General features: G+C 40.1%; 1 protein-coding gene across 2 annotated transcripts in view; it reads left to right on the top strand.

The window, feature by feature from the left end:
• Window positions 1–26,529, top strand: part of TOX (thymocyte selection associated high mobility group box) — a 342,324-nt gene that overhangs the window by 520 nt on the left and 315,275 nt on the right. The window lies entirely within an intron of this gene.

The following is a 26,529-nucleotide window of genomic DNA, read 5'->3' as shown; positions in this document are numbered from 1 at the left end:
GAGGCCGCTCCCGGGGCGCACGCAGCTCAGCCTTCTGCAGCCCGGCGTGCCCTGGGGAGGAAATATTGTGCAGCGGCGCCGGGGGTTTTGCAAACCCCGCGATTGTGCGGAAAGTGACACGATTTGCTCGGATTCTTTCCTTCCTGCTGTTCGCGACTAAGGAGCCCTGCCTAGGTTTGCCGGGGGGCATTTGGAAAAAAATAGAGAAAACCACGGAATACTTTTGGGGGTGTGGGGGGTGTGTCTGGGGTCCGAGAATGGAGGCAGAGAGTAAGAGATTTCAGTTTATTTTCCAAATCCCCTTCTCTCTCTTCCCTCCCTCCTGTTCTCGGGCTCCGCTTCCCTGCCCGGGTTAGTGGCCGGGGGAGCAGCCGGGTATCGGGGTGCAGGGACCTGGGAGACCCCCACCCCTGCCTCCCCTGCGGGGGAAATTGCTCCACGCCGCTTTTGTTATCCCCGGTCCTTTCGGGCGGCCGGCCCCGGGTCCGTACGCGGGTCCTCGGGCCAGGGCTCAGCGGAGCAGCCGGTTCACGGTTTGGGGGACCGCCCCCGTTTGGGGTGCGCTCGGAACTGGCAAGTTTGTTGGGAGCCGGGCTAGCGCGTTGTGTTCGAGTCTTCCGTGGTGCTGGATCCCGGGTCCCGGGTCGGGCAGTCCCGCGCGCTGACCCCGGGGGCAGCCCCCGCGGGGGCCGGAGCGAGGCTGAGGGTGCTGGGGGTCTCGAGTCCGGAGCGTGGGGTGGGGGGGGGTGCGGGGGGAGGGCGCACCGACCTGGGCTTCTGCAGAGCTCGGCCCGGCCCCGGGACAGGCCGATCAGGGGTGCCAGGGGTACGGAGGGAAAGAGTTACTCTCCGGGCTTCTCGGACCCTGTGCCTCGAAAGGCAAGACGCAGACGGCCTCGGCGACCCGGAGCAGCCCCAGGGCGACGGCGGGCCCGCCTGGGGCTTGTTGGACGGGTGTGAGCAATCCCGCCCGGTGCATGGAGGCGGGGAGGATTGAGTTCTCCGACCCGCGGGATGCACGGTGTAGACGCCCGGCTCCCGCTTGCTGGTCAACCTGCCGGATGCTCACAACCCCTGCAGGCACTTCCATTGCAGCCCCTCAGCGAATTCCATAGGAAAAATCGTCAGGACTTCCAACCTTAGCCTTGTGGCTAGTCATCATCGGAGCAGTTTTTGCCCCCGGTGATACGGGAGTACTTAGCGCGCTGCCTCCTCAGCCCCCGGGCTCCCCACCGCCTCGCAGCTGAGAAGAGTCTGGAACCACACACATACACATACACACACACACACTGAGAGCTGTGAATTAACTGAACCACTTACATCACCCCGTGGAGAAGCTCCTCGGTGTACTGTTCAACGGAAGACCCAGGAAAAGGGCTGTGTTGTGTGCCGATGATATTTAGGCAAGTTTGACAAGAGGAAAGTCTTGGGCAAGGCAGAAAGCCTTTTCCTCCGATAGCCCCTTTGCTAGGGATGAGTTGGAAGGGATATAGAACTTTGGCAAGAGCAAAGGAGTTCGCGGATAAAGTTGCATTCTTTGTTGGTAACATAGTTCTTTTAGTCTAAAGTCTGTTTTGCTTTTATAAGCAAGTATTGTATGTTTGGTAAATATTATTTTGCTTATAATGCTGATGCTACTACTACTACTACACCTACTTAAAAAATTAATAAGTAGAAGTCTTATCTTGGAGAGTAAAGATATATTCCACAGTAGTAACAAGGGAATCAAAGGTCAGAGCCTTTTGGCAATCACACTGGACAAATCTTATTAAATTTATCAGCGATTTTAGGCTCCAAAAAGAAGGTAATGACTTGGATACACATTTCACTCATCATTCTTGAGATAGTGGGGTCAGATTTAATTTAAAAGTTAAATGCTCTGGAAAATCAGGAATTACTTCAATATATTAAATCATTTTCCAATTAAGTGCTTTAAATAATTTTAGTGGGTTGTGCTTTGAATGGAATAAATTAATTTAGAAGGTCTTCAGGATTTCTTTACTAGCTCATTGAAGTTCCTTTTAAGTCATGCCATGTATGAAGGAGCAAACTGTTCTTTTTAAATGCAAATGAGCCATCCTTTCTATAGACTAGTTGCAAGTCTTCTATTTAACTTATCCTGGGAATAATGGATTTTTTTTTCTTTTTTAAAAAAGCAAAGTCATAAGACATAATAGTAGGAAAAGACTTCATGTAAATGTTTCTTGCGAGACACCATCTCCTTCCATCTCTGGGTAGCAGTCTTTCAAATATATTTGTCACTGATCCCTGATGATATGGAAGGGGCTGAATAGGTTTGCTAGGCCGCAGAAAGCCTGGCACTTGAGTTTTCTGCTCCGTCGTGATTTGCATTGGTGCGGAATTTCTATCCAGCGCAACTATTTGAGGTGCTCAGAATATAGTCAACCAGCATTCATTTTTGTGGTGATTTAAGTGGATGTGCACAGATATGGAAGAAAGACAGAGTTGCAAAAGGAGCACTGTGAAATTTGTATCTCTACTTAGGAAAAACAACTTAGATCAGACTCCCCCAAAAAGACAAGATTGCCAAGTAAATCTTGTCTCCTTCAGAGGTGCGATGGTATGATGTAGTTTATAACGAGAAACAGTCACTTTGTCCTGCTATTTGTTTACCATAGGGTGATAAGATCATAAATTACTAATTGCCTTTATTTTAAACCTGTCAATGCTTTACTGTTTAAAGTTGGCATCCTAAATCCCAGTGGAACCAAGATCTTTCTGAGCTTTGATATCATGCGGTTGTCACTAGAGTTTCCTTAGAATTTTCAGTGTCAAGAGATTCTAATCGAGAAAATGAATATACTCTTCCTGAAGCTCTTCTAAACTATGTGATTGTTTTACTCCGCTGACACATTCCATTGCTGCTGCTCCATAGATTGCCAAAGCATTGCATTTTTCAGTAAAAAAAAACTCCATAGGGGCAATTTGGGGGGAAGCATTTTAATCTGTTATTGCTCGATTTACTGTAGGAGCACATTACAGTGTGAACATATTACTGTGCAGACTGGCCTCCATTTCCACATAGCCCATTGCTGGAGAAAAGTGTGAATAATGCAAATGCTTTCGTTATGGCAACTGTGAGGGCTCTTATGCAAACAGCCAGAACGGACGGCATGTTGTTGTGTGTAGGGCATCCTTTGACCTAGCACAGTGACTCTTAGCCTGGGCAGAGCATGCACCCTGGAGGTTAACAGTGCTCGTCTCTTGGAACTTACAGCATGCTTTTATTTCATTCATTGAGAGATGGATGCCATAGACGAGTTTCATCTAATTAAGATGATTTTAAGTCACGTTGTATTCCTTAATTGAGTTGAATGTTACCAAAAGAAATTGGATTAAATAGACACACAACTGGAGTTCGGTAGTAACATGCAGTCCTATTTTTTTGTTGTTGTTGTTCTAGTTGAAGATGTCAGATCATCCGTTTAAATATAGACCTACAGAGTAATAACAGTTCCTTTCGGTTTACTTAGTGCAGTATCATTTCTAAAGACTGTTTTCACTGATTTTGTGTTAAATTGGGACAAAGCAGTGGCACTTTTTCGGTTTTACAGTGATGTGATGTGTTCAGTTATTGCTCAGTGTCTGCCCACATAAGGAGTCGTAATACAATTATTATGTTATGACCTGACTAATGATGGCGATGCTGGCCTCTGCCAGCAGTGGGAGAGGAAATAATACGCTTTACTGTTCTCAGTGGTTGCTTTTGTGGAGTCATGTCCTGAAGTCTTTCTTTGGATGATTTAGAAACAGGAAAGTCTGAAACACAAACCCATGCTTGCTCTTGGTGATATACAGAGTAAAGAATCATGGGCATTTGGAATATTGGGCTTTTGTCATTGAAATGAGGAAGCACAATGCATAGTCTTTCCATATAAGCAAAGGACTAAGGATCTATTTGTGATGAACTCCGCTTTAAATGTCAGGGCAGACACTGAACATGTGATAACTTTAGAGAAATACAAGCTTCACTGTAGTCCTCAAATTCTCCTTTGAGCTTATATTTCTATTTAGAGTGGATAATGTATTTTAATTTGGCCCATCTCATTACATCTAAAATAAAGTATTTGCAAGCACATTAATATGGAATCGTTGTCCCTCTTTTAATTAGTAAATTTAAGTAAAAGGAGGAGGAGGGGGAGAGGGAGGGCAGAGGAGGTGGTTTTAAGCAATTTGGAGGAGCATGCTTGATTCCCTCCAATTCTGTAACTTCTAGAACTTTGGGTAATTTCTAGTTAATACTTTTTAGGCCATTAGTGGAATGAAAACTCCCCTGGGAGTTCTATTAGTTGGTACTCTCCATAAGCTTTGAGGTCTTTAAATATGTTTTAAATAAATTTATAGGTAAGAAAGAGCATAAACCAAGCAATCGTAGGGTTTTGGTCACTGAATCAGATAATATACATAACCCTGAAATGTAGCTGTCTTAACTTAAGTGCCACAAATTCTTACTTAGAATGTCTACGTAAAAATATATTTAGTTATGGGCTTTGGAAAGAACAGATCTCATGTTTAACAGAGGCTTTTATTATGTGGTTTAGTATTTTCACAATTTATCCTATATTATTTTAAAAGGTACTGAGTGATGGTATTGAGGGACATTTTGGTATTTTGCTTAATTAGAAAAACTAAACTGATATTAAAATATCATTGACTTGTTTGCTTATTATATGTATGTTATAGTGTATATGTAATGATGCGATTGTAAAGGAGTGAAGAATAGTGGAGAGAAGTAAAGCACATCAATCTGAAAGAAATAGGGAGTTTTCCAAGTTTAACAATGACTTCCTCGGTACCAAAATCGGGTCTCAAATGTTGGTTTTGGTGTGTGGGACTATTTCTTGTAGTCATACTACTTTTCTGATGGGCTCAATCTAAGAGACGGAGGATAGCTAAGAAGCTTGTAAAAACAAAATAAAAACAAAAAGTTATATCGCTGTTAAGGATGATTTATTCTGATGCTCTCTTATTTTTGGCAGAACACTGGAAAGTTGAAAAGCTACTGGGAATATTTCTTAGCTAGTGCTAATCCTTCCTTTCCTGGTTGAGGCCTGTATCAAGTTTGTGCACCTGCAGCCTCACGCCCCCCACCCATTCCAAAGCTGAACCACCCTTGCCTTTGCCAGTGCCCTCTCTCATCTGAATCTGAACTTGGGAGGTCTCTAGCTTCTCCTGTGACCTTTCCCTGCTCCCGTCAAGTACTTGGTTCACCATTGTGTGGTTGTCTTGGCTGCCATGTTCACTTTTTAGCTCTCCATGGTCATTATCTTTTTACTATGATAACTTATCCATTCTTTCCCAAGTAACCTTACCCTATTTTCTGCTCAATTAGAATCTTCAAGCCCTCAAACCCATATGCACTATTTAAAATCCCAGAATTAGGCTTTTCTCCCTCCCCCACTCCCCCATCTGAATGAATGACATGGAGTCATACAAATTAGACTAAGGAAATATAGGATCCTGAAAGGAAAAATAACTAAGATTCATATTTCTAAGTTTTCACAGATTTCTCCTGCATTTACCTACCCTGTGTGTAAGCACTTCAAACATCCTTCCCCAGTGGAAAAAAACTTTATTTAGACTCCAAAACTGTATGAAAGATGGGCCTGTGTTCTCCTGATCTTTACTTGGCATACAGTAAGTGGGCCCATGGGCTACCATACTTCTGAAATCTCATCAGAATATCCATAGAAAACTAAAATGGGACCAATTGTACATGCAGAACTTTGTTAACTAACCAAAGTTAGATAGCTTACCATCTTGCATTTTAGCTGACTGAGTGTGAAACTCAAGATTTCATGGGAAGTCATAAGGTAAATATTTATCTTACATCTCAATAAAAAGGAAACATAATTATCATCAGTTGATTAAAGGCATGTGCAACCAAATCAAGAATCTATACTTGTTGGAGAAAAGAAGGTTGCAGCAAATAATGGTTAGTAAACACTGTGGACCTGAGAATCATAACTATAGTTCTTGCCTGCAAGAAGCTTCCCTTCAAAGCGTTTAAATGCTTGAATGCTCTTTATTCGTTTACGCTGAATGTTTAGATGATGTGTTAGTTTTGCCAGTTTTAGAAATGCATTCTTTACTTTCATTTACCTCCACTTTAGAGTTATTGTCATATTCTCAATTGATCTTTTTCTTTGAAGGTGTACATTTCGAATCAGATAGCCTTTGGTCTCATGGCCTCTCATAGTTGATAGTGCCAGCAGTGGAGTGTGAGTTGTGGTGCTAAATGGACTGTCCACCAGGAAACTGGAGTGCAAAAATGGTCCAGGAAACTAAAGTAACAAAATGCTACATCTGCCCTGATGGATGAGAAAAATCTTTGTTTTAAACCATGCATGCCGAGTTTCATCCCAAAGAGCAATTTCTCATTAAAACCAGTTGAGTTATAAACTGCTTAGAAATGTGGTTTATAATGGAAGTGCCAACAGACTGTTAATTATAGCAGTTCTTCCATAATACTTTGAGACATGGAATTCACATTAACCTGAATGAGCTTTTCCTGGATTACAACATGTTTCTCCCTACAGCATTCATTTTGAAAATGGGAACATTATATTGCTCTGTGCTTGGGTGTTGATTGTGCAGCAGAAAAACTCCGGGAGGGGGGGGTGTCGTTTGTGCTAGAAAGAAGCCCTCTGCTTTTTCATGACAGGAGGTGCCAATATTTCACCAGGCCTTTTGAGTTTGATCTATGGCAAGTTTGCCTTACTTGATTAAAAATTTTAAAGTTAACTCTTCAAAGCTATCATCCAATTTCCATTTCACTGATGCAAATTTATTATACTGAAGGTCATAAAACCAATGCCATTATTAATGCTTTTCTGTTTATCCATTCTTCACTTTGGAGTATTCAAAGCTTCTGCTTTATCCCCGTATTTATTATTTTTCATTCCTGAGTTATATGCCTTTATGAAACTGTCTTGAAAGAAGGCCCAATTCAACCAAGCCCATGGTTGGAAAGAGAGCTTGCACCATTGTAGCAAGACATATGTAATGTATGATGCCCCTTGAGTCCCAAGTGGACTCGCAAGTTATTTGTATCTGATCCACAGTCATGACAATGTCAGCTTCTGCCTAATACACCTTTTGGTTGAAGTAATCTTTGATGCCCCCATTTATGAGTTAGCTAACCAGAGAAGCTTGTGCGTTTCTCATGGTTCAAGACACATTTCTGTCCATCTATGCATGAGAACGCATCATGAATGGCAGAATCCATCAGTGTGTACAACATCAAAAGATACCTTAATGGTGGCTATTGAGTACCTGATCACCATTCCCTTTTTTAAAAACGTAGCCAAATTTCACAGGGAAAGATACTTTTCAGAAGGCTAGGACTTTAATTTGGCCTACTATATCCTAAAAAGACTATAAACTACGACTTTCTGGGGAAAAATCATAGGCCCTTCTGAAGAAAAGACTCTTTTTTTGTTGAAGATTTGAGATGAAAACCGAGCGCCCTTCAACCTGGGATGGCCTGCTCCCTAGGCCCTGAAAGGCTTCGGGCCTCCTTCTCTGTTTCCATTCTCTGTGGAAAGCCTGTCTTCCTTCTATATCTGGTAAAAGTTCTGACACTAAAACCCTTAATCCATCTGTGTCCTAATCTTCCATGTATCCAGTAGAGAAAATAGTTTATATTTGTATCAAGGAAGTCTTATGAGAATTAAGGAGTCAACAGAGGTAGATTATTTTCAAATCCTGTGGTGAAAAGAGGCTCAAAAATTCAAAGAATGGTAGACCTTAGCAAAATTCCATACTTTCAGCCCATTTCTTATGTTTCTGCTACCCAAGTGGAAAAAAGTATGTTTCCTAAAGTTGTTAGACTTGTGATTCTTTCAGGAAGAGAGTAAAAGTGATAACCTTTCTGGGGAGGTGGGGAGGGGGGAGCAAAGGTGATTTTGGGGGGAAATGGGGTATTATGTAGTTACAGTCAGTAAAAATTCTCCCTTCTCAGATATTGGTAAGTTCCTCAGAAGCCTCTCTTCCTTTCCATTTTGAGAGTCAAATCACCTAAATGAGAGAGGCTATTGAATGCAAGTTGTTGCCCCTTTGCACTATAAAATGAAGGAAAAAAAAAAAAAAGCTGAGAATTACTGCTCAAGTGGGAAATGCTTTCCTCATAGTTCCTGACTGCAGGAAAGTGAGCTTGCCTCTCTTTACCTGCCTTTGCTCTGTGGGCCAGAGAGTGAAATATAATGTGCAAAATTCATTAATGAATGGGCCAACCACGTCTAATGATAGTCCAGTTACGTTGAAAACGCATCTGTGCCCTGCCTTATTTCCTTAAGTCTTTTAACTCAATTAAATGGTTAATTTAAAAAAACATGCCTAAAGTATTATGTGCATTGGTGCCTTCAAACTATTGTCAAAACCATTTCTTCCTTTTGATGCCAATATGCCTCAACCTAAAATGCCAGTAACTGTTGTATAAAGAGAAATGTTAATAATAAAGAGGCAAGATACCCTTTCAACAAAAAGTATATTTTATCATTTGGCAGATGCAGTCATGAACATTAATCATAGAAACCTGCAGATAGTAGAAGCTTAATATCAAAGCTAATGATTTATTTTATGTTAATGACTTTCTGCCAGGGCATAAAAGACAGTTCATAATGGACTCACCACACTCTGTTCAGTTACTAAAGCTAATGGGATAATCTTTCCTCTCCCCAAATTAAGCTTTTTGAAGTAAATTATGCTGTTATTTTTCCAAGCAACTCTCAAAAATGTACTGCAAACCTAATCTTTTAAGAACTGCTTAAAGAAATAAAGAGGAAGAAGATTCCCCAAGCAGCTTTTCTCCTTCAGGAACAGTTTTCCTTAATTATGGAGAGAAAGTTTGCATGCGTGCTAATAATATTTGTGCACTTGTACTCCATAATTTTAAAGTCAGCCTTTTGAGATTCCACTCCTGTAAGTTTGCCCTGCAATAGAACATGTTTTGAGTTGACCAGCCAATAATGAGCGGAATGGCAGTCAAACATTGAGGTTTTCACTGGGAACTTTTAAAAATCGTGTTTACAATTAGTTATAAGCAACATTCTATCTCAATAAGCGATCATTTGCCTACTAAAGTTCACATAATGTGCTAATCATGTCTAGTGGTTAATAAAGGCCTCCTCTCTCACTCCCCTGATGGCTATAAAAGGCTATTATATTCATGCCAGCAGTTCAGGTACAGCTGCTGCGTGTTAATAATGCATCATTGTCCCACTAATCAACACAGCGAAGGTCAGTGCCCCTAAGCACCTCCACCACCTAGTCTCTTTCCAAAATATTTATTAACACTTTCAAAGCATTATCTTTGCATTTTCATTTAATTCCACTCAGAACTACTTGTGTGATAAAGGTTTTGAAACCCAAGCTACGTGGTAGAAGAGATTATATAGAATCCTACTAATCTTCTCCCATAAACATGTTTCTGTTTCCACTGTCATTGAATGAGTTAGCGTGGGGTCGTTACAGCTGTGAGCCCCTTTATAATTAAGTAGGTGTGTTCCAAAGTGAGAAGGGTTTCAGATTCTACGCATGATTTAAGGAGAAGTAAAACAACTTTTCCATAGCCAGAGTTATTAATGAATTGGGACATAGTGAACACTTAAATAAACAGAAAGGGATCGGCTTTCGTTTATAGAGCTGATACAGTAGTGAAATATTATTTTCTTAATTGTTCTTTTGGCATAGGAAAGCAATAATAGTAAAAGCTTCTTAAGCCATATTTTCTGCACACAAAGAACGTATTCACGTGGGATTTCCATTTTGCTAGAGAATCGTGCAAATCAATAAGCCCGTACTTATCTGCATTAAAATTAGGTAGACAACAATTTATAGGCAGAGTGATGGTGTAGTTCTCTTGATACCCTCGGTTCCTCTTTAAGATAATCCTGGCTTTTGTGTCCTCAGAGAAAAGCCAAAATGTTAAGCGAGCAAGATCTCATTTTCTCATCTTGTATTGTTGTCCTCTGTTTTCTGTTACTCATTTTGATCACCTTGTGTGTGTGGTTTTCTTTCCCTTTATGATTTGGAGATCTTAAGTGTTTTAAGAGAAAAACTCAACTAGATTTCCATCATCAAGAGAAATGCAAAAGGCGAGTTTGGGGGAGGAGCTTTCTATTTGTGCAGCACATAATATACAATGGTACATTTGTCATGCTTTAAATATCTAATGCCTACAATAAAATATGTACAGGCAGTTGTGATCTATGAAGTCTCTGGCTCCAGTGCTATTGTTTGTAGTCTCTACAGTTGTCATACATTGTTCTTTGCACATCATACCCTTACAGCAGAATTTGACACAATTTCTAGCTTTCAGCCCTGCACCATTTTCATTGCACAATATACATGAGTTTGACAGGGTGTGCTGAGGACAACTCCAGCAAGCAATTGATATTTTGAAGTGGCAAGCGTTTCAGCAGCTGCCTGCTTGTGAAAAAGGAATGATAAGATATACTGTATTGTTAGTTTCAGGGAAAGCATTAAGGTTTAAGCTCTGTAAAAATGTACACATTATTCGTCAGTGGTGAAGCAAGTCTTTTATGTTGTTTAGAGCTTAGCTCTCCCGGCTGATGTGAACTAGAATGACACTGGTCAGTAAATGAATAGAAGTACTTTGAATTTGAACTGCAGCCAATTTTGCACCAACAAAGGAACCAACAAAAGAAAGATTTTATGTGAAATGCAAAACACAAGCCATGTTTTGGGGGCGGGGTAAGTGAAGGGGAGAAGGAGAGGGAGAGGGAGAGAGACAGAGGAGCGAAATCTACACAAGAGACTATTCTTTAACACGTTCTTGTAGTGTTACCAAATAGTTAAAACACATCCATTTGTTCTTGGCCCAGCAGCAGCCACCTAAGCTCTTTTACCTAATGTTCTTTAAAAACCTGTTGTATACACTTAGGCTTTTAGAATCTGTTCATATGGAATTGAGAGTGTTTTTCTAAATATCATACTGTGCCCTGAAGGCCTGTTGGCAGAATATTAGAGTTGCCCACTGCTGGAGTCCCCAAGCTTCTCTCTATCTGGTAGTGGGAAATTGTAGTTTAATCAGTTATGGCACTTTCAGTGTGTAACGTTCATTAGTAAGGCAATTTGTCATGACTGTTAATAGTCAGGATGCATCTGTTCTCTCAGTTACAGAGCATGATAAGTAAGGAGACAAATATTTCAATATGTGATAGTATTAACTTGTTTCAAATTTGTAATCCAAGGTTAGCTGCTCAAAACAGACACAGCAGCAGATTAACAAGCATGCTATATTCAATTTCACTGGGCCCTGTTTTTATGGATTTATGACTCTAAAGCACACTAATATGCTATTATGAAGGACACAGTCTTTGATTAGATGTTCAACAGAAACTAAGTTATGAGCAGAGGACCTTCTAGGTCCATCTGGAAAGAATTTATGTGCATAATATTTTCTATAGCACTTCATAAATTGAAAGGTCTGATGCACGCAATGTTTCTAACCTGCAAAATATTCTTCTCATGATTAAAAAAGTCACTTTTCCCTCTGTTGATGAATGGATCGTCACTATCCTAGCCAGTCCAGAGACAAATTTCTATTCTAAAAGTTTTCAAATTCTAGCCAAATAAAACCCTCTTCAGAATGAGTTGGCAAGTTCATGTTTCCCCAGTAAACAGCGATATAAGACCATTGTTCATTGTTTCAAATGGGAAAAGTTAAAAAGATTTCCCCAGTTGAAAAGGTTCAAATTTTTTACATATCTCACATATTCTAGATATTACATCACATACATAGCTTGTCATACGAAATCTTTTTGACACATTTTCATTTTTAATGAAAGCCCTCAAATTCAGAGCATAATGATTTCTTAGAAGCTGAACCCACTCTTGGTAAAAAAAAAAAAAAATCGTTCTTGCTAGTAACAAAAGCTGTTACTGTTTAAGTTCCTGTTCAGCGGTTAGTTGGTACGCTTCACTGAATGTTGTCAAAAAGGCTTTCCTCATGATTGACAACCCGGCAGGAATGTGAATGGAGATTTTAATTGCGTATCATGTGTGCATATCAGAGTGCGTGAATTCATGACTCTGCTGAGCTCCATATCTCTCAGGTCAGCCGTGCCAAAAAAAAAAAAAAAAAGAAAAATCCCCCTTTTTTTTGTGCAATTTTTCCAAAAAGAGAAAAGTGTACATGTTCTGAAGCCATTCGTTATTCATTTCTGAAGTGAAACACTTGTGTTCCTTTAGCTTCGGAGTTTAAAGTGGAACAAAAATCCACTACGAGTTTTCTTTTCCTTTCTTTTTTTTATTTTTAACTCTTTGCACTTTTAATATACTTGGATGATGTAAATTCTATTCAGTTACAAGTTGGGAAAAGTCTGCCAGAACATAATTTTCCAATGGCACTTGGTATACGAAGTGTGTTTATGTGTTGTTTTTTTTCCCTCCCCAAAGAGTACTTTGAAAAGAAAGAAAAATTTTAAGCTAGTGGAAAAATTTACTGAGGTCAATTGCCTTTCAATAACTTGCAATCTTTAGAAGAGAGCAGGGGGATGGGTATGTGGGTGGACGAGAAAGAATCTATTTCTGAGAGATGGGAAGGTTCATAAAATTGTGTCTGAATTTTGGTAAAAGTAGCAAGAACACAGTGCTTATTGTAAAATGACAATAAGTATAAGAATGTTCATTTCTTAGAAAAGTAGTTCCTCAGTTGAAAGCGTAAAGGTCAAAGATTCATTTCTGATATGACTCCCTCGTTAATGATATGCCATTTTTCGTCTTGAGATGTCTAAACCCAAAGTAGAGTAAAACTTTCTTTGCAATATAGCTTTGACTACAGTAACCTCAGACTGATCAAGACTTATTAATGTAAAAAACAAGAAAACAAAAAAAAAAACCCTTCGTAATGAATATGCGATATATAGCTTTCATTTATGGGATGTGAACATTTGGCACTTGGGTTGTAAATTTCACATATAGCTACTTTTCCATGTCATTTTGAATAGGTGAGAAAAAGATTAGTATTATGGTCATTTAAAATATAACCCTAGGAATGGAAATGTTGAAAAGATGGTGACTTTGTGGCCTTAGGCGATTCCATGGGGACTTAACGTTGTTCTGAACCCTAATATGTTATCTCAACACATTTTACAACATATCAAACTGCAGGCTGATGATTTAGCCCTTAATATGGCATGTGGTACCAGGTGGTTACTAGACGAAGGCGACTGTACCTTTAAAATTCCAAAGAAGAAAAAAATCTATTTTATTTTTAAGATTGAGCCTTATGTATGGGGTGACATTTTTCTAACGTTATGGAAGACTATTTTGTACTTTATACTGAGAGCTCAGGCAGAGAAAAATCTATTTACAAAATGAAAAAAAAAGTGCTCAGCCGAATGCATTTCACTTTTAAAGATGATATTCTGGTAATGAACTTTATCAAGCAGAGAACGTTTCAGTAAAAGTATTAAAGTAGTTCCTATTTCGGTTGCCTCACTTAAGGCTGTGTCACTGTTTCCATTATAGCTCCTTATTTGCAGGTAGCTTGAGTGCATTCCCCATACAAATATTTGCACAGGAATGGAAGGGGAATATTTTAGCCTAAGAAGTTGACTTTCCCTTTTTTAATTTGAAATGCACTTCTGAAGCTTTCACTTTGTTAATAAGGCATACGTAATTCAGTTTTAGAGATTGAAAAGCATTTACTGAACACCAACTGTGTGCAACGCCTCCTGCTGAGTTGGGGGCAGGAAGAGGCATAGAGATGAGTATGATGCAGATCCTGCTGCCAAGTGGCTACTCAAGAAAGGAATGCAAATAATAGGTTGTAACTATGGTATAATGGCTGTGATATGAAATCTGATCAAAGTGCTAAGGGGTGCAGAAGGAGAAGTAATAAATTGAAGCTGGGAATCCCAGTTGCTTCTTGGAGGAGATGGCATTTCCGGTGGCCTTAATACAGAAGAAACTGACACTGTACATAAAAGATAACATTTTATGGTGATGAAAGACAAATGAAAAAATTGTTGTTTTAAAAATATTTTTTCTTAAATTTTTATTTCTTTTTATTATAATTATTTTATTTTAAAATTATATTTATTTTTTAGCTTTATTTTTGGGAAGGTTTTGGATTGCAGAAGGGTCACAACTGTGGCAGGGGAGGATCACCGGTGCGGAGTGTCAGTAATGGGGATTGTGGGGGGAGGGGTGCATCTGAGCATGCCTGTATGGAATATGAATGTGTTCAAATGGTCACAGATTGTTGCCTCAGTGGGTGGAGACCCATTAGCAACTGAAAGAATATTGAATTCCTATCCTACAAAGTCCTGCTACATTATCTAACAGAGCGGCAAAAATCCATAGAGTGGTGGAAGAGGACAGACCAATATGCATGCCAAGCCCTTGAAATTGATGGTTCTATTTATGAACCTTGTTCTTGTGAAATTGATACATAGTATTATATATTGTCTAAGAGTTATCTCCTGAAAGCCTCCTTGTTGCTTAAATGTGGCCTCTCTCTAAGCCAAGCTCAGTATATAAATTCACTGCCTTACTCTGGCATGGGACATGACTCCTGGGGATGAACCTCCCTGGCATCATGGGATTATTACTAAGCATCAACTAGCAATGCATTTGGAAAGAGACCTTGACCAAAAGGGGGAAATATTAAATACAAATGAGTTTTTATGGCTAAGAGATTTCAAAGTGAGTTGTAAGGTCATTCCAGAGGTTACACTTATGCACATCTCAGGAGGATCTCACTGTTTGCTCCAGTAAACAGTGCCTCAAGCAAGCGTGCTCCTGAGGGCTCTGGAGACATCTAGGTGCTATAGACAGGGTAGATAATCTCAGGAATTTGGCACCCTGTCGGTGGGCCTTACCTTGGAAAATATGCTCCCAAATATTACAGAGTTAGACTTATTTATAATTTCCCTATACATGGCTTTTCTGCCACTTTTACTTAAACCTTTAATTTGCACTATAATCATTAAATATATGTACAAGACACTTAAATCTTTGGTCTGTTCATATGCCAGTTGAGCTCTTAATCTCAGCAGAGTCACAACATCCATTCTCCAGTTCATCGGACTCACTCAGGACAACTAATAAAATGATGATGATGGACAAACATCTCTAAAAAATACAGAGTTTCTACAACTGCAAGTAAGACAGTTCCATCCATCTGCCCCATGGGATCAAAACCCCTCTCAATCAAAAACAGTGCACATCACCATCCGAAAATCCTCAAGATTGACGAATGAGCAAACATAAGGAGGGAATGCAACTATGAACTAAAGTTGACTTATTGTTTTTCTAGCAATGGAAGGACTTGTAACATTGACATAAAGGCTGTGGTTACCAGAGGTTCTGAGGGGAGGGAAAGGGAAGAATACATGTAACGTGGGACATTTTTGGGACATAGAAATTGGAATGACATTGCAGTGATGGATACAGGCCATTATGCATTTTGTTAAAACCTGTAAAAATGTGCAGTACAAAGTTTAAACTATAAGCTATAGACCATGGTTAGTAGCAATGCTTCAATATGTGTTCATCAATTTTAACATATGTACCACACAAATGAAAGATGTTAATTGGGAGAGTGTGGGAGGGGAAAGGGGTGGAGTATATGGAAATGCCCCTATATTTTCAGTGTATCATTTATATAGTCTAAAGCTTCTTTACAAATAAAAGAAAAAAAAAAGCCAAATGAAAAATTGGTTGGTAAGAAAGGGAAATGTTATTCCTACTTTTTGAATTCTTTATTAGACCTTCTACCTCCTTGCAAAAATGACTGAGGCCACTTGAATTAAGAAGCATATATGCAATAAAGTTGTTAGTCCTAACATGGATCATTATCTCCATGGACTGGAGAGGCAAGCACATTTCATGGCCCAGGTATTATCATTATAATTAAACATGAAATATTCCTCGTGCTTCCTCGCAGTCACAGTAAACCTTGAATGATGGAATTCTGATGATCTGAGAGATGTCGTTTCAAATACTCATTATTCATGAGTAAAAAGTTCTCTAGTGAAAAGTTGCAAAACTTTAGTAAAAGGCTATAAAAGAAAGAAAATGATGAAATATGTGGAGGTGTGATGTCTTAGGCTAACTCAGGAGTTACCTCTGATGTGGTTGGTTTACAGGGTACCTGGGTTGAAATTGAGGTATCTGTCATGGCACCTGGCACCGGAAGTAGGGAGAGGGGCTCTCTGGAATAAGCATCAGAGAGAGAACCTTGAACAGTTTTGGAACAAGAGGAATGGCAAGATCAGACCCGTGTTTTAGGAAAATAACTGTTGGCATTTATAAAGTATGATTTGGGCAGTGTGGGAGTGAGATTCAAATCCTAATAAAAATATACCAGAGGGAAGCGGATGTTGCTCAAGGGATAGGGCTTCCGCCTACCATGTGGGAGGACCCGGGTTCTATCCCTGGGACCTCCTGGTGGAAAAGAAGAGAAAGTGTGCCAGCACAGCAAACCATTGTCCCCATGGTGAGCCGAGTGCCCGCATGAGTGCAAGTGTGGTGAGCCACTGCCTGCTCAAGTGAGTCACACAGCAAGATGATGATGACGCAACAAAAGAGAGACAAAGGGGAGAGTCTAGGTGAAGTGCAGCAGAAACCAGGAACTGAGGTGGAACAGCTGACAGGGAACCTCTCTCCACATCAGTGATCCCCAGGATCGAATCCCAGTGAATCCTGGGGAGAAAAAATGAGAAGAGAAGACAAAAAGAGAAATAGATACAGAAGATCACATAGCAAATGGACACAGATAGCAAAAACAGGAGGGGGGGGGAATAAATCTTTAAAAAAAGAATATATACACACACCAGAGAGGACCAACTGGGGAATTACACAATAAAATGAAGTCTTAGTAATTTTTTTCCAACGACTTTTTAAATTATGGGTGAAAGATAAGCTTTAGAGTTTTTATAGTTCAGCCAAAAAGTTGCATTACATTAAGATCTAAGTTCCTAAGGCACACTACAATGTTGTAATCTACCTGCAAATTTTTTTTTAACTGGTAACGCAATCATTAGCAACAGGTGTTAATGTTTCTTGTATAGCCTTAGAAATACACCTCCTGAGTTAACTTCCAAGTTGTTCTAGTTGTGGTGTACAATTTGCTGAAGTTCCTATTAATTGCTTTCCTGAAATGTTTTGCTCAGTAATAAGCATGCATAAAATTATTAGTAAATGTGGGAAATATATTAAAGTGTCCAAAGCATATTCAGATATTTCTTTTAGTATTTTTAAAGGCATCTCACAGGTTTCAAGTATCCACATAACAACATACTCAAACATTTTTCCATTGAAGTACTCTGTTGAGTGGGACAGAATTTACACCCCTAGCACCTGCAGGAAGAACCCAGAAGTGTCTGCTGCTATTTAGATATGCCATAGAAGGCTAGCATTTGTCTTTAAGAAAAACGTGGATTCTGAATAGAATAGTTCACATCCGTTTTGGTCAACTCTCTATGTTCCAGGAAAATATTCTATGTCATTCTGTAGTTCTGCTGCCTTGGAATATTTTCCTTTGTTTCTAGGGGTACGAGTTTGAGAATCAAGACATAATATAATGGCCTTTTGTCCTTATTATTAAGAAACAGAGTGGAGGCCTTGAAGAAGTTCAGCTTAGTAGGGCTGCTTTCCCACATAGAATGGAACATTTGTTCACCCAGATTCTTTCCCTATTTTCACTAATTCTCTACTTCTGATAAGAAAGCCTGACAAAGTATTGGATCTTAGTCTAAAATGGAAGACCATTCAACTAGGGCTAAATCATTGGAATACTTCCATTATTCGTTGAAGGGGGAGAGAGGTGAAGAGAGGGGGTGTTAGTCAGCCAAAGGGGTGCTGATGCAAAATACCAGAAATTGGTTGGTTTTTATAAAGGGTATTTATTTGGGGTAGAAGCTTACAGTTACCAGGCCATAAAGCATAAGGTACTTCCCTCACCAAAGTCTATTTTCACGTGTTGGAGCAAGATGGCTGCCGACGTCTGCAAGGGTTCAGGCTTCCTGGATTTTTTTCTTCCAGGGCCTTGCTTCTCTCTGGGTTTAAGGTTCGTTTCTTCCCAGGGCTTACTTCTTCCTAGGCTCAGGGTTCCTCTCTTCTTGGGGCTGGCTTCTCTTTCCTCTGTGAGCTTACTTCCCAGGGTTCCAGCCTAAGGCTTCAGCATCAAAGTCCAACATCAAAACTCCAACATCAAAACCCCCCAACTCTATCCTTTGCCATGCCTTGTATCTGTGAGTCCCCACCCCTTGCCCTAATGACGTGGCCCAATCAAAGCCCTAATCATAACTTAATCATGCCCAGGTACAGTCCAGATAACAAACATAATCCAATATCTATTTTTGGAATTCATAACCATATCAAACTACTACAGGGGAGGAAAATCAGATATCCTACCTGGAGGTGGAAGAGAAAAATCCCTTAGTTACTGTGGAAAACTGCTTGTACCTAGTGATAAAGGGAGGTAATCAAGAGTATACTGTGGGAAGTGGATGTGGCTCAAGTGATAGAGCTTCCTCCTGCCATATGGGAGGACCTGGGTTTGATCCCTGGGGCCTCCTTGTGAAAAAGAAGAGAAAGCATGCCCCTGTGGCAAGCCAGTGCCCACAAGAGTGCCCATGTGGTGAGCCAGTGCCCATGTGAGTGCTCGTGTGGAGACCCAGTGCCCTGAGCAAGTGAGTCACGCAGCAAGATGATGACACATCAAAAGAAAGACAGGGGGAGAGTCAAGGTGAAGCGCGGCAGAAACCAGGAACTGAGGTGGTGCAATTGACAGAAAATCTCTCCCTATCAGAGGTCTCCAGGATTGAATACTGATGAATCCTAGAGAAGAGAAAATGATAAGATAATACAGACAGCAAAAACACCAGGGCAGGAGAAGGGGAAGGGGTGAGAATAAAAATAAATAAATCTTTAAAAAAAAAAAAGTATATTATTAGGAGTTGGTATGGAATCTGACCTGCAAAGAGTTTGAAAAATCCCAGAAAAAGAAAAGATTATGAAGTAATTGAATGATTTAGTGGTGGTTTAGGGGTGGAGTGGGGCCAGTGGATGAACAAAGCAAAGTTTATAATATAACAAGTGGCATGAATCCCTCCATCCCTCCTCCCTCCTCCCCACACAAGCAGGTATTATTAATCAGATAATTGACATTCTTCTCTAGATTCCTTTGAACTTATTTTCTTAGAGTCCCTTTCCGAGTTGCACTCCTCACCGCACCTTTGCCTTCCTACAATGGACTTCTCTTCTAGGCGGTCACCCTCTCCTTCTCCATCGTCATCGGGACACTTCATTGGACAGCTGTGTCTTGGAGAGACAGAGGTTCTGATTATTAGGGAGGGATGGAGAGGTTTTAGGTGTGAAGATTCAAGATTTCCAAACAAATAGCACTCACTGTCCATAGTATACCATTAAATCAGGGTTAGTTTTTCTTTAACCTCATTTGAAATCTTAATCTGTTTCTGAAATGACTTCTTAATAGTCAAGCACTTGTAAATAGTGGATATCCCCTCTTACTGACAAGAATATGCCTTTTATCTTCTGGAAACTCAGTTCAGATTGATGAGCATTTTAAAATTTGCATTTACCCACATCGAGAAGTTTTTCCCATACTTAACATCTTTTGAAGTTGCATCAGAATGGTAGGCGAGGGGAATGAAAACTGTGCCTGCAGTTCACGTACACTTATTCACAAGGTCCCATAAAAATGGAACAAAACTTGATAAAAAAGAGAAACCAATACTTTAGGTCTGCTAGAGGGTTGATTATAGACACACTTCCAAAGCCAACCTTGGTAAATACTGGTTAATTTATCCATTAAAGTATTTTCTGAGTGGTTGTTCTTTGCCAGAACTGTGCCAGATGGTAGGGAGAGAAAGGTAAAACATTCACATACCTACAGAGGTAATCATCTCAAATGTGATATAAATATTCATATTAAGAGAAGAAAACTTTTCTCTTATTAGAAGGTAGGTGAACTGAGCAGCAAATGGACACTTTAAATATTTGATCTAATTTCTATTAATATTAAGCCCGGAATATCCCTGCATTTGCCTTTTCTGCTTTTTCCCTTCCCTTTTTCAGGGGTTCTTAACCTTTTTCATTCCATGGACCACTTCGGCAGTCAGGTGAAATGAATACTACTTTATTTATTGCACACATGCATAAGTGAAGGAAATGCTGGATTTCAGTTAGAGGTCAGAAGAAATACAGATAATAAGTTGATTTTTTTTTTTTTCAATTCAAGCTTTCAGACCTCCTGACATCTTTCCCCTGATCCCTTGGGGTTCTGTGGATCCCTGGTTAAGAACCCCTGGTCTAGGTATGGCAGAGACCAGGCTAGATAAACCAGCATTCCTTGCCCTTTCCTAAGTCTTGCTAAGGGAGCAACTGATGACCTGTAGAATATGGTAACTTGGTAACTAAAGCCACTAGAGACTGGTTATGAAGTAGCCAAAGGAATGCATTTTTTAAGAGTTGAAATTCTAATCTTGCAAATATTTAAGTCTTTGGAAATTTGAACCAGGTATCATTGAGAAGTAAAGAATGAGGGTTTTTGCTCAACTCTTAACAAGTTGCTTAGCATTATTATTCAATACCATTTTTTTATATTTGGAGTTCCTCGTAAGACCAGTATATTTTTAGAAAAGTAAAATAACCAATGTTCATTTTGTTCAGGTCCATCGTGATGGATTTCAAAAGGTAAATGCCATGGTGAATTTTCAGATTATTTTTCTGACAAATCCTGCATGTTCTGAGAGACAGTCGTTGCAGAAATGACTTACAAAATAATTCTGTGGATCTCATATTTTCAAACCATTTCATTCCCTACCCTAATATGGTATAGAACCAGACTGCAATTACTCTCTCACAATTACTTTATTATATGGGCTGAAATATACTCCCAAAGCTCTTATTACCTTTTCCATACCCCATTTGCACAGACCTGCTGATCGCTGTCAGCAGTGTTTCCTCAGGACAATCAGCCATTCTTAGCATGTTGTGTTTAAATTCAGAGTACCACAAATAGAGAAGACCTCTCTCTCCTTGGTGGTGAATTTTTAATGCACAAGCATTTATGATCATTCAAAGGACTTCATTATAACAGCTTGCAGAATTAGGTCAAATTTTTTTCGGATGTTGGATATTTATTTGTGATCTTCGTCAAAGAGAAAAATATTCAAACAACCCAATATGCACAGTGTGTATGTTTGTGTCTGTAGCAACCCGAGAATTATGATGCCACCCAGTGTTAGGTCTCCTTCCCCCTGGAAGAAGTTAAGATTTTCTACCTCAAATAATTCACTCAAAGCACTTAATGGGATTTAATGGGAAAAAAAGACTCCAAATTCCTACCCCATGTCTTTAAATGGAAACGTAGAATGCCATATATTCAAATATGGAACATATTTCCATTTAATAACAAATTCAAAGACCCTTCTTTTACATTTCAAAGAGAAATATTTTGTTTTGTTTTAAAATGCCAGTTCTTAGGGTCTTTGAGAGCCTTCCAGAAAGGGATCTTACTGACTTTGAGAGTCATATGGTACAGTGTGTTGTTCTCTTCTATGAATTTTTCTTTACCATTTGATTTCACTCTCCAACTGTACTTACATTAGAACAACTACATATATTAGGCCATCACTTGTAAAGTTAAGACATTTAAAATTTAAATAATAGGAAGTAGTTAAAATATAATCACCTTATGTGTTTCCTGCTGTCAAATGCCAACATAGATTGATTGCTTCCCCTTTGAAAAACTAGACAGATTTGAGTCAAATGCTAATTCACCAGGGCTATGTGGATTCACATAAGTCTATAACATCACATATTCAGAAATATCTAGAAAATTGATGGCACACTTCAGTTTTATTTGGAGTTCTTAAATTTATCAATGTACTTTTTTGAAACATCAAAATTTTTACTTTGTTTGGTACTAAGCCATTTGATGTGTGTCTTCCAGGTAATCTCATATATTTCTGAGGATTCGTAATGACAAAAAAAATCAATTCATTAAATGCGCCCACGTGTGGTTTAGAGTGGTAGAAAGTAGATGGAGATGGAATTCCAGGACCTAGTTATCGAACTAACCAGATGATGTGGTTAATGAATTCTACTACTTCTTGTCTTTCTCTTCTCCAAAATGAGGGGATTAAACTCTTCCGAGGTTGCTCGCAGCCCCAAAAGTCAGAGATGTTTATCAGTTTGTAAAATAGTGAGCTCCATATGGTCAAGAGGTTCTGAGACTAGAAACAGCTAGAGTCATTTCTGTTACAGAGAGTGGGTTTTAAAACTTTAACGCTGCCATCTATTATTATATACTACTAGGAGAGACACAGTCGCATCCATCAGAACACAATCGGTTTAATGACTAAAAAGCACAGCAAAGGAGATTGTCAAGGAGCAAAATTAGACTTAGAGCGGATGTGGAACATGGTTTTAGCTAGCTCCATCGTATCATCGTAACAGAAAACATCAGGTTTTCAATTGAGGAATACCTGAACCACCGTTGGCTAAAGAGCGACTTGAGTTTATTAAAAAAGTAAATGAGACAGCGTTTCTCCAATATTTCAGTGAACCAGGGGGCACATCACGCTATCCTAAGTTTGTAAAGGGGGTTGCAAATCAGAAGTCAAGGGAGATGCTGGTGGTCAGAGGTCCCTGAGAGCTGGGCGAACCCAGGGATTTCGCTCAGCGTGAAGCAGCAAGCTAAACCACTAGGAACAGGGAGTCTTGATGAACTAACACAGTTTCCTGCAGGTTTAGTATCATCGTTATTAAGATTCTGACTTTACCACAAGAAATCCTAGCATCGCTAATTTCTGCAACTTGAAAGGCCTTATTTTAAGTGGAAAACGTGCAGGCTTTAAGATGGACCTATCTTCCCAGGCTCCTCTACCTTCCACAAATATATACTATCGGTGGGAGTCAAGAAGGTAGAGTTTCTGACTTCTAGAAATTTTTGGTTTGAGCTATGGAAACCTTGGAGAGAACAGCATGAAAGAGAAAAAAGTACATATTCATTGTGCTCAGTTTTCAGTCAGTCGTTCTTAACTTTTTCAGCTCACAGTTCATAAGCACATATTCTAGACTATCTGGCACTGTGCCTGAAAGAATTCAAAGGTCAATATCTTAAAAGCAAAGTTTCAGGAAATTGAAACAGTAATTTTCCACAGCCATCTTATTATTCCCTGGCTCATTCTCTATGCTTTTGAAACTGGCTGCTGGCACTCCCTCAGGTCTCTAAGACCATGTTTTTGGATATTCCACTAGCTGCACTTTTTCTTTGACTTTGGCTCATTGATGCTCTTACACCTGCCTTTAGCTGCAACAAGACTGGCCACCCTTGTGCTTCACAAGGTATAGTCTCCTCAATGCTCACCCTTACAAGATTGTGCCATGGGTATTTTCTCTCAGTTAAGGCCAAGATAAATTTTACCTTTTGGTCAAAATTTAGAGGCCTCAAATGAAGGAACGAATAAACATCCGTGTGCATGTACCAGCTGTATGGACAACCACTGGTTGAAGTAGTTTCAAAAGATCACACCTTTGGGAAGTGGTTGTGGCTCAACTGATAGAGCATCAGCCTACCATATGGAGGGTCCAGGGTTCGATACCCAGGGCCTTCTGACCCATGTGGTGAGCTGGCCCATGTGCAGTGCTGCCACGTGCAAAGAGTGCCATGCCACACTGGGGTGTCCCCTGCGTAGAGGTGCCCATGTGCAAGGAGTGTGCCCTGCAAGGAGAGCTGCCCCGTGTAAAAAAAGCGCAGCCTGCCCAGGAGTGGCGCCGCACACACAGAGAACTGACACAGCAAGATGACACAACAACAACAAAAAAGTGGCACAGTTTCCCAGTGCCGCTGAGAAGAACACAGGTGAACGCAGAAGAGCACACAGCAAATGGACACAGAGAAAAGACAATGGGGTGGGAGGGGGGGAGGAGATAGAAATAAATAAAATAAATCTTAAGAAACAAAAACAAAAACAGCAAGAAAACAAAACAAAAAAGATCACACTTTATGCTTATAAGACACAAGAAAACGATATTAAAATTTTATGTTCATAAGACAATATTTACATATAAATAAAAATAGGTATAATACATAAATGTATTACATAATTTAAAAATAAATAAACGAATATTAGTTTATTTTCAAATTCTCAGGAAAACACCAGAGCCTTTTGGTATCATTTCATATAGCGATTCAGTCATGGCCTCAGCAGAAATCCCTTGAATGCTAACTGTTGAGTTGTTTGAATTACACAGATGGATTTTTCCAGCAGTTCTCATGTAGAATGTACCACAAATAAGAGCATCCTTGGCACGAAGGAAGTACAGAAAGTACAAGTAACAGAGAGAACTTGGGGCGAATTTCTCTATGTCTCTGTGCTCAGTTCCCTCATCTGCAACATGGAAATAGCAACTGTATTTTTATAGGGCTTACGGTGAGGATGAAATGGTAAAATTTGCATGAAACACCAACCAGCCTTCCTGGAACAGAAGTGTTCCGTAAATATTAGGTGCTGTTGCTAAGTGCAGGCAGAGGAAGTCATGTTATCTCCAAACTCCGACACTTTTGAAACTCATTAGCTAGGGTTCTTGGAGTCTGTTAGACTGGTGTTGAAACCAGTAACATTGCTTATGAGGCGGCGGACTTGGCCCACTGGTTAGGGCATCCGTCTACCACATAGGAGGTCTGCGGTTCAAACCCCGGGCCTCCTTGCGGGAAGCAGTCTTGGCCCAATGGATAGGGCATCCGTCTACCACATGGGAGGTCACTGGTTCAAACCCCGGGCCTCCTTGACCCGTGTGGAGCTGGCCCATGCGCAGTGCTGATGCACGCAAGGAGTGCCCTGCCACTCAGGGGTGTCTCCCATGTAGGGGAGCCCCACGCACAAGGAGTGTGCCCCGTAAGAGCCGCCCAGCACGAAAGAAAGTGCAGCCTGCCCAGGAATGGTGCCGCACACATGGAGAGCTGACACAACAAGATGACACAACCAAAAGAAATACAGATTCCTGTACCGCTGATAACAACAGAAGCGGACAAAGAAGATGCAGCAAATAGACACAGAGAACAGACAACTGGGGTGGGGGGGGGGGGAGGGGAGAGAAATAAATAAATAAATAAATCTTTTTAAAAAACCCAAAACATCACACCAGGACAGTATAACCTGTTAACATTATAATCTCAAGACAGTATTCAGAACCTTCGCAGAGGCAGCGTATCTTAAGGAACATCTGACTTGAATGGTGCCAACAGACTGTCTCTCCCTCAAGGGTTTCCCACACACGAGCCTGTGGGCACTACTGGTCACTGATGAGTCCCCAGCAAAAACTGGCACATGGCCTGCAATTGGCCAGAGTAAAAGGTGCCTCTCAACATGGATGGCCCTCCAGTCTCATTCCTGTACTAAGCTTGAGCAGATTAATTTATCACATTAGTTAACTAACTGATGTAATGTAATGTTAGAAATCTTGTCTTTTTTTTTTTTTTTTTGAGGTACCAGGACTGGGGATTGAACCTGGGGCCTTGTATGCCGGATACTTGCGTTCAACCACTGAGCCACATTGGCTACCCTGAGTTGGCTCCCTTGTCTGTTTGCTTGTCGTTTGCTCGTTTGCTCGTTTGTTTTTGCTTGTTGTCTGCTTGTTGTTTTTGCTCATTGCCTGCTTGTTTTTCTGCTTATTGTCGGCTGTTGTCTGCTTGTTTTCTTTACGAGGTACCAGGAACCAAATCTGGGACCTCCCAGGCAGGTGCTCAGTTGCTTGAGCCGCATCCACTCCCCTTTAAGTGTCATTTTTCATGTGTTGAAATGTGGGAGAAACATATCTCTGAAATTACAATGGAAAGCCAAAAATACGAATTTTAAAGCAAATATTTCCTTTATGTATGCCATTTGTGAAGTCAATTGATATCCTAAAATGAGCGGCTTCAATTACTTAATTCAACAAAAATTAGCAAATCCATGGAATATACAAAGTGATTTAGGACCCAGAAGATGTCAGATAAGGAAGTTTTACCCCAAGGAGCCCCATCCTTTGTGGCTAGGACACACCCTTGGGGCATAGAGTCAGGAAAAACTCTGCAACCTTTCGTGGAAAGTACTGTAAGATCTGGCGTGAGGATGCCCATGACGCGAGTCATAGCTGTGCTCACTCAGTGACTGCTTCCGGAAACGTTCACAAATCTACCACAGCCAATAAAAACTCCCACCTCTTGTGAACATCTATGGCCCTACCATCTATTTCTTTTCTCTAAAATTGCCAGAAATGATATTATGATCATTGTCTGCAAAGCAGGAGCCAAATTCTTTTTATTGTGGATTTTTGGGTTGATTTTTAATTCTTTAACTAGATTATAGACTCATAGTTGTGTGTGTGTGCATGTACCACAAATGTTTCAAGCACCGCTTATAAGATATTACAGAACAATCCTGAGTTCATCCATTTCATTACGACATATTCCATAAAACGTGGACAGAATTTACTTTCACACTGGAGGCACTGTGTGCT

Source organism: Dasypus novemcinctus, chromosome 14 (assembly GCF_030445035.2).
Source record: "Dasypus novemcinctus isolate mDasNov1 chromosome 14, mDasNov1.1.hap2, whole genome shotgun sequence".
Taxonomy (NCBI): Eukaryota; Metazoa; Chordata; class Mammalia; order Cingulata; family Dasypodidae; genus Dasypus; species Dasypus novemcinctus.
This window is presented reverse-complemented; position numbering and strand designations above follow the sequence as displayed.